Source organism: Fragaria vesca, linkage group LG6 (assembly GCF_000184155.1).
Source record: "Fragaria vesca subsp. vesca linkage group LG6, FraVesHawaii_1.0, whole genome shotgun sequence".
NCBI lineage: Eukaryota > Viridiplantae > Streptophyta > Magnoliopsida > Rosales > Rosaceae > Fragaria > Fragaria vesca.
This window is the reverse complement of record NC_020496.1, coordinates 7,257,418-7,262,331: the sequence shown is the minus strand read 5'-3', so window position 1 is coordinate 7,262,331 and position 4,914 is coordinate 7,257,418. Positions and strand designations below refer to the sequence as shown.

General features: G+C 36.7%; 1 pseudogene; it reads right to left on the bottom strand.

The window, feature by feature from the left end:
* Positions 1 to 1,863: 1,863 nt before the first annotated feature.
* Positions 1,864 to 3,225, bottom strand: LOC101307816 (annotated as a pseudogene).
* Between the last annotated feature and the right edge of the window lie 1,689 nt (positions 3,226 to 4,914).

Sequence of the window (4,914 nt, the reverse complement as noted above, 5' to 3'; positions counted from 1 at the left end):
GATTATATTTTAATTGTCATCTTCCTTCATATTTGAAATGAATATTGTTTGAAAAACCAAAGTTGAAAAGGAACCGATCAAGTGAACTTCTATTGTTACATCTAATCATCATCTTTCATAAGCACAAACTGTACTGTTTTAACTTTTATGATCATGATAAGGCAAAAAGTGAATAACTTAAAACAGTTGTATTCATGTGTGATTGGGTCATCAATTCTTTCTTTTGCTAAAAGTCGCATTGAAGCTCACTGCATAGTTTTACTGTAAGCATGCAGATGTTGTAACAGTCAGAAAAAAAATTACATTCAAGATCGTGCATATAGAAAATTTTAATAGAAACAACAAAATTGAAATATTGGTGCTGGAGAGTACCTTTTTTAACATATAAATAAAAAAATGTCAGTAAATATGGTATTAGATAGACGTGTGACTTGAGTAGTTCTGAAGTTTCAATTTGGAATTTTACATGTTTATCATAGATCAGTGAATTGTTAGGCACCATTCTGGATACCGCTAAATCAGTGTATAACCTCTGATTTAGCAAGATTCAGATATGAATTATATCAAATTTGCTACTTTTTATCATTATTCTAAGCATTCGGGAAAAAGTGAATTTGTGTACATCTTTTGCTTTTTAGCCAGTTGGTGAAGTAAATGTTTTCAACGCTAGCATTTCATTGTGCAGAGTTGGTGAACAGTGTGGTGACAGATTTTTATTTCTATTTTTATACTCAGTTTATGAATCTTGGTATAACATCATCATTCAGAATATACATTGCCTAATTGTCCGGAGCATGATTTATATGTGCACTAAACTCTACAGCTTTCTTCTGATCTTCACAGTTTCTTTCTGTTATCAATTTCACATGCAAATTGCTAAAAACTGACTTTGATCGAGAGTTTTAAGACTGATTCAGATTGGTAAGGTTCCTTCACTTTAATCATGTCATCAATTTACTACGTAACTTTCATTACTGAACAAGTGCTAGGTCTTGCATATCAGTGGTACTTTTATTGTGATACTTTTATTGTTCTCTTTACTTGCATTATGAGGGGACTGGTTAAGAATTACGTCACAGTTGTTTGAAGTTAGGCCTTTATAATATGGTTCCAAATTTGTGGTTACAATGTTTGGTTGTTTGAAAAAGCTGAATAGTTTCAGATACTATGCGAAAGTTAGGCATCATATGACATTTGGAATCCCAACTTATCTTGATTTATAATGTATATTATCCTTTTACTTGCAGGTATTCATAGTTGTTCAGCAACATCTTAGATCTATCGCTTCACTTATGTATTAGCACCAATCAAACGTAATGTGTATGTCAAAAACCCAAAATGGTTCGATGTTATGGATATCTTCCTGTTTTGTAGGTTGTGGTTAAGGTTGTGATTTTGTTAATCAGGTTATGTTCTTCTCTTTTTGGTTTGGTGAAGGATGCTTTTAAAATATCTCTATTTACTACATTGTAATTTACTGTACAAAAGTATTTTACTATTTTGAATCAATTTATGTTTTAACCAACCTCATTGATATTAATACATCATGTCTATAGCTTCTGTCATAGGTCATATCCAGTTATTTGACAACAATACACTTTATTAAGAATACACAATATTGTTCAACACTTGATTGTTCCCCGCAGCAATGCGTGGGCACAAAAACTAATATACATCGATCATTCTGGGCGTAACTGTTCCGATAAGAAAAAGCCCTAAAATGTATTTGACTTGGTCAACTAAACAACAAGTAAAGGACTGTACAGTGACTCCTCGACTCATGACTGAGTTGTTTCGTTTTAGTGAAACTACCAGAATCTATGATTTACGCATCATTTTATTTCTTTTCTGTTGCAGGCATCATTAGACGAGAGCAGACTTGAAAGATTTGGTAAAACATTCAAGGTCTCTCAACCCAGATCTAGCTTCACCCAATACCTTCACAATGGCATACCAACAATCGCATCATCTGCTCCCCACTCCGCCACCTGCTTCACATGCTCCGGCTTCGACAACCCGAACCCAACAGCCACCACCTTGCCCAGTGGGCCTGTCGCCTCCTTAATCTCCCTCAAGAGACTCGGAACTTGTTGGTTCACCCTAGGACGAGCCCCAGTGACTCCCAGCGCACTCACCAGGTACACGTAACCCTCCGAGGCTCGAACAATGTTTTTCATTCGACATGTTGTAGTAGCGGGTGTGGTTACTGGTTAGCTGCACCAACGTTGTTCTTCGATGCTTCAAATCTCAAACGTCGTGTGTGTTCAAAAGGCCGGGACATCCGGAATCACAAGACACAAGTACGTCCACGTACTCCGGCTTGACTAACGGCGGACATGAAGTGTTCTATGCCATGCGTGATGATAGGTTTCGAGTAGGATAAAAGAGTGATAGGGCACGACAGCTGGGGAATAACATCCTCTAACATTGAGATGATATTGTTCAACTTTGTCTCTCCTACCAAGGAACGTGACTCTGAAGCACGTATGACCGGACCGTCTAGTGAGGGATCAGAGCTAGGTATGCCTGGTTCGATTACATCGGATCCACAAGAATCGAGCACCTTCAAGGCTTGTATGGTTGTCGAGAGATCGGGATCGCCGGCAGTAATGTAGGGGATGAATGCCGCTTTCCCTTGTGATTTCAATTTTGTGAAAGTCTGTGAGATGCTTATGGTACCGGTAGAGGCATGAGTGAGGGTTTGAGCAGCCCTTGGATTTGGCACAAGTAGTTTCTTGATTGGGAAGGTTATTAAAGCTGTTTGGGATGGAGAAGGAGTAGGATCAAGTGGGTTTTGTGGTTTCTTTGTTTTCAGTTGAAGAAAGCTTGAAGTAGTTGCAACTTGCAAGTTTAAGAGAAGTAGTAGGAATAGCCAATATTTGAGCAAACATGTATGTTTAGCTCGGATGCTTAGTATTTATGCTACAAGCCAGTTGTGTATTGGTTGATAGGATTCTCAGAATGATGGATTATTGAGACTAATAGCAGAAAATAAAAGAAAGCGTAAAGGGAAGCGATGACTTTGTAATTGTCTACATCTTGTATTCTCAATGATAAGATGAACAGTAAAACATAACATTTATATAGACAATAGGTATTACAAATCAATGACCTAGCAGAATATTGTTACACTCTTAACAATGGTGAGATATGATCCATACGTATGTTTGTGTTCTTGATATTAAGTGGACCTGCAGAATGGGAAACATGCAACATCAGCTCCATTATTTCGGGAAGTTGCTGATGCAGTGCTGCATACTAGTCAACTTTGGTGCTTCTTTTACAAGTTAGAATTAATCGGTGGGACTTCTAAAAATATTAGAGACATTTCGATCTTCCGAACTTCCTCATCTCTTTCCTTTTCTTAAGATAAGAGGCTCCTTGCCTGTCGAGGCTTGTCAAGAGTCAAGACCTTTATTTTCTTAACATGCAACACACACACACACACATAATATATACATATATATATATATATATATATAGATAACTGAAGAAAATACCGCTACGTACACTAATGACTGTATTATACTTGAATACAATATGACATACCGCATACGGATATCATTAGTTCGTTACATCTTCTTCAAGGTTTTACGTAACGGAATTCGTTTTTGATAATGCATGACAAGGTAAATACGAGATCATTTATGTCGTAGTGTATGTGATCAATAAAATAAAAATAAGGGGACGGGCGGTGAGTTCCCAGAGTGTGGCAGACCATTCTCCTTTGGGATTAAGAGTAGAACTTATTTTCTACATTGTTTGCCTCTGATTCAGTCAAAAATTTATATGTGAGGTATATAGATCAATGTCCATTTTGATTGGAACTAGGCGATGTTTTGATTTGATAACTTCAATCCATGTCTCCGTCATTCGTATACAAGAAAGAGCAACTTGTGGCCTTGTGACTGAAAAAAAAAGAGTTGCTCGTGCATGATGTATATGTATCCTCATAACAGGAATTGACTCACTTGTGGCCTTGTGGCATGGGTTGGATATTGAACCAGCACCATATATACAAAACACAAGAAACCATATCGATCTAGAATTACAGTTGCTCAAAGCCTCAAACAACTTGGGACGTATATACAGTTAAGCAGTGTGTCTGGCGGCTTTGTAGTAATAATATGCACGTTTTACTTGAGAATAATATGAGAGTTGAAACAAATACGTCATATCATGCAGTGACAGATTCAGGATTAATTTTATGTCATTGGGTGCGCATATATATGCATATACGTTTTTTTCTTCACAAAGAAATTAAACAAGTTAAAAGAGAAACCAAGTGAATATGGAGTCAAATTTTTGCACGTTATCAGTATCTAACATTTTCTTCTACCCAATCAAAACCTGCATCTCATACATATCCACTGTTGTAGCATTTTCCCAGACTAGGGGGTGAAAAAAAAAACTTTTCTAAGCTTCGGCTTTCTCAGTGCAACAGCCCTAACTAGCACCGCTCTCAAGCGTCGCCGGGTAGTGCGGATCCTTGTCTCTTACAAATGTCAATCTCCTTCCGTCGTAGTGAAGAACTTTCAGATTCAGGAGAAGCCGAATGATTAAGTTGTTGGTGTTTTCATTTTGATGATCGTGGAGATAGATAGGAACAAGGTCTTCGAGGACGATCTTTAATGAGTCTGCTTTAACTTAATTAGGTAGATTATTTCGGATGCACTATGCAGGCTAGGATTTTATGCTAGTCTGATAGACTCCATCATTGTAGATCGAATATAATCAACTTTGTTTCAAAAAAATAAAATATTACCCTTAAATAAAAAATATTAAAAGAATATATATATATATATATATATAAGGAAATTCAAAATAATTTAGGAGGGTCATAGTCATCACTGACATTAAGGGCTAGTTTGAGATTGCTGTGACTTTTAATAAAAAAAATTTTCTGTTGTACTG